The 9,963-nt window shown below is 36.9% G+C and overlaps 1 long non-coding RNA gene across 1 annotated transcript; it reads left to right on the top strand.

Moving 5' to 3' along the window:
- The first annotated feature begins 774 nt into the window (after positions 1 to 774).
- LOC121052261 lies at positions 775 to 6,294 on the top strand. Its single transcript, XR_005808681.1, has 2 exons — positions 775 to 1,029; positions 5,964 to 6,294. It is a non-coding gene; the product is annotated as an uncharacterized LOC121052261 (long non-coding RNA).
- Positions 6,295 to 9,963: the final 3,669 nt, after the last annotated feature.

Here is a 9,963-nt window from a genome sequence, read left to right as displayed (position 1 = left end):
ACGAGGGAATTGGCTTTTAGGAATTATCAAATCCTCACTTTCAATTAAATTCCATCATTTTTTATCTCATCCAAACACACTCTAAAGGAACTGCAAGGTAAAATAAACCTACCTAACCCTAAAAAAGATTAAGAGTAAAGCAGAGCTCACTTATTCGAGAAAAAAAAAAATAGAAAACAACCTACGCGTACACAATCTTCTATCAAAGCAATGTCTTGGAACTTTGACGCCTAAAGACCTCGCAGCAACTAGGGGTGGGTTCAGTTCCAAACGGTTCGATTTTCGACAGAAATTGAGAACCAAACCAAACTAGGACTTCGGTTCGGTTCAGTTTTGAGTTTTTGAGAATTTGAAACCGAAAACCAAAACTACTCGACCGGTTCCGACCAGTTCGGTTTTATTTTTTTTATTTTTTATTTTAGTAATACAGATGTCTTACAACTTCTACTTCTACATCTTCAGTATTTTAACTCGAGGAGTTTTTTGTTTCTTCAAACCTATAATAATAATAATCCATAACAATGAGTTTACAAGTTCACTAATGCATACTTTATACTTCAATAGACAATAGCTATACTCCATAACCCATATCCATAGTTGATAATTCAAACTTCAAAAAATTTAGTCCAAAATATATAAAGTCCATCAACAAATGAAATGGTCAAAAAATATAGAGTCTAAAGTTTATAAAGTCTATCAAGTCATCAACACTCCAACCTCACAAATTAAAAATGTTTAGGTTCACTCAGGCAGTGTTTGGATGAGGGATACTATAGGGGGAGATGACATTTCGGTGGGACTAAAAATCCCACGTGGAAAATACCCAAGTTTGGTAAACAAACAGGGAGGGACTTGAATGACGAGGGATTTTAGGAGAGGATAATTAGATGGGATTTGCCTTAAGACTTCTCCCTCCTTTGAGTTCCGCCTATGGAGGTGTTATTTTGAAATTCCACAATGCCAAGAATGACGACTACGTAACAGGCTTGATTTCTCGCTCTCTCTTCTTCCTGGATCGTTGATCTCCAGGTTTGATCTCCACCTTGGGCTTTCATTTCTCCTTGTATTCTAGGATTTGATGGTTGAGTTTTGGATATTTTCATCTCTAATTTGATCGATTCATGGTTAGGTGTTATTATACTTGATAATTCTTCATCTGTGTTTATGATTTTGTTATCTAATTTGATTTTGTTGGCTGCTGGCTTGTGTTTCTTTCATTTGAATTATGGGTTCTGTAATTTCTACAACTGGGTTAGCTGCAAGTACCTCAGATTCTTGTGATAAGACTCCATGAACAGCTAACATATCTTGTTTAAAGTGCAAAGCATTTATCTTTGGATTTGCAATTTCATTATGCATGGGTAAAGCTATGATATGTTAACATTTCTCATACATCAACTATTTTTACCCCTCTAAGGACTCATGTTATCATTTTGAGGACTAATATTACTATTTTCAGGACTCATATGGTAAACTAAGAAAATTTACCACTTTAAGGACTCATGTTACCACTTTGAGGACTAATATTACTATTTTGAGGACTCATGTGGTAACTAAGAAAATTTACCACTTTAAGGACTCATGTTACTACTTTGAGGACTAATATTACTATTTTGAGAACTCATTTTACCACTTTTAAGGCAATTGTATGCATGTCATACGTTAACACATTGTAGAATTTTCCCATTATGCATATGTATGGTGGTTTTCACTCTCCTATTAGATAGTGTATGTTACTGAAGATAAGAGTATGATAGAGAAAGATGTTGCCCAGAGCACATTGTATATAACGAAACTGTTCTGCAAGTCTTAATCTTGTAGTTCAAACGAGAAAGGAAAGTTATTATAGTCTAGAAGATTTAATCAAAGTCTTGAAACAAATATAGTTAAATTCATTAGTCTGTGCTTGTAAACTTAAATTCATTAGTTAACAAGAGCTGTTCTTCAGCATTAAAATTAAACAGCAGTGCATTAGTGCATAGCTGACTAAGTGACTGCTAGCTAGGATATCAGTTTGGACGACCTTCTTCCAATACAAAAAATTAAATAAAAGGGATCTTGAAAGGTATATATAACAATAACTCTATATATCAGAGTATAAAAAGCATAACTGATGTGGAAGTGTTCAGGTGTAATTTCATTATTCAACCATTATTCATTATTCAATCTTTCTGGTAATTTCTTTGGTTAATTACCAGATTGTTTCAACGATAGAGATCCATTGCTTTCTTTAATTATGTTTTGCTGTACATCCATATTTACTTGGGTGAAATTTTAGGATGTCAAATTTATATGCATTAGTTGAAAACAGAATACATGCAAAGCACAGTTTTATGCAGTAAATATCTCTGCAACCCCTGTTATTCCGTAGTTGTGTTAATAAGAATCTTGGTAGCAAGCAACAAGTTAAGGTTTAGTTTAACTATTCTTTGTCTTTGGTTGCTCAATATCAACAGAAGAGACCCCTTTTGTCATTTAAAATTTCGATATGACTTGTCAACATGGCATACTTGGTCTTCTCTTGCATAAATTATTTCTTGGGTGACAATTGCCCTTTGCATTAGAAATATTTTGGTTTTTTGTTCTTTATATTTATACATGCCTTGCTTTCTTTAATTATTACCTTGAAAATTCATGGTACTAGAATGCTAAATATTTTCTTAGGATTAATTTCAGTTTACCCCCCTGAGGTTTGGGGGTGTCATCATTTCACCCCCTCTACTTTCAATTTTGAATTTTTACCCCCTAAACTTTTCAATTTCAATCAGTCTTGTCCAATTTTTACTGTTCTGTCCAAATTGGACTTTAAGTTTGACTTTTGAGGGCTAAAATGGTTATTTCAACATAAAAAAATTTTAAAAAAAAATTTAAAATACTTTTTTTTTTTTTTTTGTCTTCAACCTATACACCACAAATTATAATAGGTTTATAAAAATAAAAAATATTCTAGGTGGTTGAAAGCCGCTAACTGGTCTACGATATTTGTAATATATCTCCAGTAAAGTGAATAATTTTAGAATATATCCTAGGCCTCATCATGGGCAGGGCTAGGGCCAGCCCTACCCTAAAATTTAGGGCTTAGGGTAGGGCCGGGCCGGGCCTTGACCAAGTCAACAAAAATTAGGGCCGGGCCGGGCCGGGCCGAGGCCTCAAAATGCAAACCCTTACCCGCCCTTAAGGCCCATTCCGCAAGGGCCAAAAAGGCCGGGCAGGGCCAGCCCTTCCGAATAGGGTCGGGCCGGGCTTTTGTCTAACTCACATAAAACCCAATTCTGTCAACTATTAAACAAAAAAAAAAAAAAACACATTCACTAAACACATTTTAGAACCTGATTTCATAACCTGAGTTAATTACAAATCCCACATAAAAAGTCTGAAACTCACATTCTGACTGATTAATTGCACTTGGGCACTAAGGCTACAAAAACTACAAAAATTAATTTGATACAAGAACTGATCAAGTCCTCATCAATTCCCAAAAAGTTGAATGTAATTCAACACTTCCAAAGCTTTGCACAATCAAGTCTTCACCAAACACAGAACCTGCACAAAAACATATAAATAATTTAGAAATTAGACATATTTCAGTTCACAAAAAAAAACACAAACAAAACATACCATACCAACTGGACACACATATATATACATATTCAATGATTTAACAGAGACTGAAAATAAAGCACAGCAGTAGCAAACCCTTCAAAAAAACCAGAATTTGAAGACAAACAAAACATACCAGAGTCAATTACTCAAAGTCTCAAATACTCAACAGTCAACACATAACATCACCGACATCAACAAGTGTATGACTAAGCGGGAATGAGATTATACCTCACCAAGTGGATAGGTGTTGACCACCGACGACGTCACCATTTTTATAGCTCTAAGGAGATCACCGATCTCTGTTTTCGCTCTGAGAATTATTGATCAAGGAAGAACTGTGAGTTTGAGAGAGAGAGAGAGAGAGAGAGAGAGACAGAGAGAGAGAGATTCAAACCCAAAACAAACAAAAATCGGGAACGAGGTCCTCAGTCCTCACCTTAGGCATCGGCGGTGGATGCATGCCGAAGACCAGAAACGAAGTCACACCTTGTGCGTCAACGTTGCCTACTCCACAGTCCACTACCTCAGCTCGCGTCAGAATCTCGCGTCGCAATAATTCTCACAGCCTTACCCACGGATCTATTCTCACAGCCTCAGCTCACCCACCCACAGATCTATTCTCACAGCCAAGGATCTATTCTCACAGCCTCAGCTCGCGTCGCAATCTCGCATCGCCTACTCCGTCTACTCCTCCTCGATCTTCAATCCGACTCGTCGCAAGCGTACCGGAACAATCTCTACGGCACTACCCAGTCTACCAGTCTCTGCTGGTCCAAAATCGCCGGAGGTGGTGGCTGTGAGAGAGGCGGTCTGGACTCTGAAGGAAGAGACGGGTGTTTGAGTCTGAGAGAGAGAGGCAGCCTTTGAGAGAGACTCGATAGTGGGATGAGTGATGAGTGATGACGCTGTCTAGGTTTTGCTTTTGCCGGTTTGCCCTATTGCTCGATAGTAGCCTACTTGAGTTGGACTTGGTCACTTGGACAGTTGGGCTTCGCCTTTGGGCCTTAAACACACAGACTCAATTTAAGAGACCAATTTTGTAATATGACAGATTCAAACAATTCTTCAAAACTTCTATAGTTTTTCACATATGTAATATTGTAATAGAAAATAAAAAAATATAATATTAAATTTTAGGGCCGGGTTAGGGCCGGGCTTTTAGGGTCGGGCCAGGGCTAGCCCATACGGGCTCAATAGGGCCGGGCCGTAGGGTAGGGCCGGGTTTCATTTGTATGACCCATACCCTACCCTATTTTAAAAAGGGTAGGGCCGACCCGCCCTAATGGAAGGGCCGGGCCGGGCTTTGGCCCTATGGGCCGGGCGGGCTTAGGGCCGGCTTTGGGCCCGAGGGCCATATGATGAGGCCTAATATATCCCTAATAAAGTGAAGAAATATCTGTAAAAAATAATTTTACACTTTAACTGTAAATAAATATCTGTATATCCCCAATAAAGTAAAGAAATATCTGTGTAAAATCATTTTTGGTCTGCGATATTTGTGATATATATCCAATATTTATCTGTAAATAAATATCTGTAAAAAATGATTTTACACAGATATTTCTTCACTTTATTAGGGATATATCCTAAAATTCTTCAATTTATTGGATATATATCACAAATATCGTAGACCAAAAATGATTTTACACAGATATTTCTTCACTTTATTGGGGATATACAGATATTTATTTACAGATAAAGTGTAAAATTATTTTTTACAAATATTTCTTCACTTTATTTGGGATATATCCTAAATTCTTCACTTTATCGGAGATATGTCACAAATATCGTAGACCAGCGAGCGGCTTTCAACTACCTAGAGTATTTTTTTTGTTTTTATAAACCTATTATAGCTTGTGGTGTATAGGTTGGAGACAAAAAAAAAAAAAAAAAACAGAACAGAACAAAAAAAACTAAAAAACAGAAAAAAAAAAAAAAAAAAAAAAAAACGAAGAAACATAAAGAAAAAATAAAAAGCAGAAAAAAAATAAAAAACAGAATTTTTTTTTTACTTTTTTATGTTGAAATGACCATTTTAACCCTCAAAAGTCAAACTTAATGTCCAATTTGGACGGAACAGTAAAAATTGGACACAGCTGATTGAAATTGAAAAGTTTAGGGGGTAAAAATTCAAAATTGAAAGTAAAGGGGGTGAAATTTCACCCCCAAACCTCAGGGGGTAAACTGAAATTAATCCTATTTTCTTATCTTGTGGGTTTATCACATAGGAATTAAGGATGGATCTTTGTCATTGAACGTGCATTCGGGGTGTTGAAAAAAAGGTGGAGCATATTAAGAACAGCTTCCTTTTTTATATTAAAACACAAGTAAGAATCACCAATGCTTGTTGTGTGTTACAGAACTTCATTCGGATTGAGAAACACAATGATCCATTGTTGGAAGCTGAAGACTTACATCTTTTACATTTAGTTGATCGTGAGTTGACAATGAGGCCAATAGAAACCAATGAAGAGGAGATTAGAACTGTTGAAGCCACTAATGAGTGGATTGTATTTCGTGATCAATTGGCGATGCATATGTTTGCTGACTATCAAAGGCGTCGAGCTCAACAAGCGCAACAAGAACAAGGAGACCTTGCAAATGTTTCATAATTTCGAAGTTTTGTTGTGACTTTTTAAATTTCTAGAGTTTTTTATGATTTTTTTATTTTAATGGAAGTGTTGGAATTAATTGGTGAAGCACAAATTTTTCTTGTTTTACATCTATTTGGTTAAAAAAATTTGCAATTAACTAGAAATAGCAAAATATTAAAAAAGAATAATCTTGTCAAAAAATAAATATGACTACAAAATTCCATAATTAAATCCCTTCATTCAGAAAAATGTTAAGTTATTTAAATAATCCACTATTTATATCCCTTCATTTTAAGATCCCATCACCTTGAAATCCCTTCACCTTATAACCCCATCACCTTAAAATCCCTTGGAACCTCCAAATCCCCTATGCAAACACTACCTAAAAGATTAAACATCACAAGATTGAATGAACGAACATCAACATATGAAAACATGATCTGAAACTCGGAAAGATAAAGTCTTCGACTTTGGAGGTAACATACCACTTTGACTACTCCCCACTGCAGCTCCACATGGCATCTTAAGCAATTCTACATTATCATAAGCGAATAATAAAAAGAAATACATACAATCATATATAACATATTACAACTTCATTAACCCAAAAAACACTAAATAAGAAAATGAAAACAATTACCTCTTTCCGCTTCTTCACACAACTTCATCTCCTCAATGGTAGGCACATGATATAAATAAACATTTTCACTCCTAAGCCAATTTTGTGTACATATCAAGGCCTCCACAATTCTAGGACTTAGAGAGCTACGATATGGATCAATAATCCTCCCACTCGTGCTAAAGGAAGATTCCGAAGGTATGGTTGACACCGGAATAGCTAGAATATCCTTTGCAACGCGGGCCAATATAGGATATTTACAAACTCCATTCATCCTCCACCAATTCGACAAGTCAAAGTATTCACCCCCTTCTTCAATAGGATCCCCAAGATATCTATCCACATCGTTGTTTATGATCTCGGCTTTCTTTGCTCTTTTCCTTTAATCTTTCTCTTTCAATCTCCTTTCTAACTCCGTTGAACCCTTACTTGAAGAAGAGATCCCCTCACTTGATACTTGAGTACCACTAACCTCACTAACACCACTTCCCCCTGCCCTCTTCCTCATACACCTTGTAAAGGTCATACAAGAGATCTTTCACACTATTTGTGTTACCTTCTACCTTTTCATCCATATCTCCATCTAGAATCTCAAAATAGTCAACAACTTTCTCAAGTTTATGACGTGGATCAGGAACAACATCAATGAATAAATAGTGATTCAACTTATCAAAACTACCCTAATACTTTTGAAACTTGTCTTGCATGGGTGATGCAATCTCAGACAAACATGGGTTCATTTGTTCTGGCAAGAGACCATAAATATGAAGTAAATCACTAAAAGAATTATGAATGGTAGGAGAATTAGAACAACATACCTTCAAAGTGATTTCAAAAAATGGTCTCAAGAAATCCACAAATTGCTCCCCATACTCTCAATCAACACTTGCCGGTGGCTCTTCTTTTGGCTTTCACCCTTGTCACCTTAGAGCCATGCCCCAAATTTACCCGCATCTTCATCCACCATTCTATCAAAGGGTTTTTGTAATTTCAAAGTCTGTTCCAACATCAAGAATGTGGAATTCCACCTAGTAGGGACATCCAAAATCACAAGCACTTTGCACTCTAGTTTCACCTTCAACACAATCTTTGAAAAAATCAAGTCTTTGTGGGGAGGATCTAACATACATCACTGTATTGTGAATGGCACCAATGAATATCTTCACCACACTCAACCCATCATTGACAATCAAGTTAAGAATATGGGCTACACACCTCACATGCAAATTCTTCCCTCCATGCAAAAGTGCATTAAGGACACGCCAACCACCTATCATCTTAATCAACTTCTTCAATGCAACATCATTTGACGAAGCATTATCAATAGTGACTGTGAGAATCTTCTCTATACCCCACTCCAACAAACAATCCTCCAAAAGGTTAGCTATAGACTCTCCCTTATGATTTGGAATGACATAAAAATTTAGAACTCTCTAATGCAACACCCAATCATGATCAATAAAATGTGCAGTGAGAACCATATAATTTATGTTTTGAATAGAAGTCCATGTATCGGTTGTAAGGCACAATCTATATCTACTCAATTAATCCATCAATTTTTTTCTTTTCCCCAAATAAAGCTTAAGCACATCCTTTGTTATTGTCTTACGAGAAGTAATTCTCCAATAAGGAAGAGCTTTACCCACAAAACGCCTGAAATGTTCTCTCTCCACAAGAGAAAATGGTAACTCATCTAGAATAATGTACTGCACACATAACAATGATAGTTCTTGAGTACTTCTATAGTACCCAACTCAGTAGTTAGTTTTTTAAAAGACAAAATCTTTTGTGTTTTAGCTTTCAACATCTTAATATTAGGGGGATACTTTGGATGCTTTTCCACATGATTTATAAGGGAAGTTGTACCATTTTTCCGATCATCTAGCATCCGAACTTGACTTCTATTTCATGACTTCGATTTGAGAGGTATTGTTGAAGGAGAAAATCAATTAGGGACTCAAGAGGCATCTTTAGTTTCGAATTCGTAATCTCAAAATACCTGCTTACCGGCGAGAGGCGAAGATTTCCGGCTAAGGTGCAAGGGAGACGACGAGACCGTCAAGATGTGATGATTTGATGATTAGGCTGGTGGGCTCAGATCTAGAGAGAGGTCAGAGCTTTGCTTCGAAAATTATTGGCGGCAAACGGTTGGAGCTCCGGCAGCTACACACACAGACAAATTTTAAACATCAGCTCAAATCATTGAAAATCAAAGTACAAATAGAGCTGGAAGCGATCTTACCTTTCAGAGACTGAAACAAGGAATGCGGGTGCCTACGTGAAGCTTCATGTCTTTGAAATTGAGTGGCGACGGCAGACGGACTGTTGGGGTTCCGACAGCGGCGAGCCCGAAACTGCAAAGATTGTAGTAGAAACGAAAGAAGGGAAAATGTTGGGCAGAGAGTGTCCAGGGACTCGTTGTTAAGTCATTTAGGTCTCGAACCCAGCAACCAAAACGACGCCGTTTTAAGCTATGTGAACAGTAATTCGGTTTCGATTTCAGCTCTTCCGAGCCGAAATCGAAAACCGAACTGAATCGAACATAGTGTAGTTCGATGCAGTTTTTTCATTTCAGTTCAGTTTTTTCTCGGTGTTGTTTTGTTCGGTTTCGATTTCAGGTTTTGGTGTTTTTTTTTTTTTTCCTTTCAGTTTTCGGTATCACGAGCCCACCCCTAGCAGCAACCAAAACAGGACCAGCTTCAATCTAAAATAGCATAGGCCTATATCACCTCCCAAAGGTCTACACTAGGCCCGATCCAAAGGGAAAGGGAAAGTTTTAAGAACTGTACATCATATATGACCCCTTCCGAAGATCGATGCATTATCTTTCAAAGAAATCAAAACAATACAAGACTTTCAAAACCCAACACACTTTGAGTACATGGTGTCAATAACACCATTAACCTTATGCAATCATTCATTTTTAAAGGGTAATTTAATACTTTTACCTCTCTCTCTCTCTCTCTCTTCTCCTCCTCTTCCTTCTTCATTCTTCTTCTTCTTCTTCTTCATCCCTTCCTCCCTCCCTGATATCAAAGCCTAAGTTGGACACCCAAATCTGATTTTCTTCTCCTCCTCCTCCTCCTTATTCTTATTCCTCCTTCTTTTTCTTCCTTCTTCTCCTTCTTTTTCTTCTTCCTCCCTCCC

Source organism: Rosa chinensis, chromosome 3 (assembly GCF_002994745.2).
Source record: "Rosa chinensis cultivar Old Blush chromosome 3, RchiOBHm-V2, whole genome shotgun sequence".
NCBI lineage: Eukaryota > Viridiplantae > Streptophyta > Magnoliopsida > Rosales > Rosaceae > Rosa > Rosa chinensis.
Note: the sequence above shows the minus strand (reverse complement) of the source record. Positions and strands in the feature narration are given on the sequence as shown.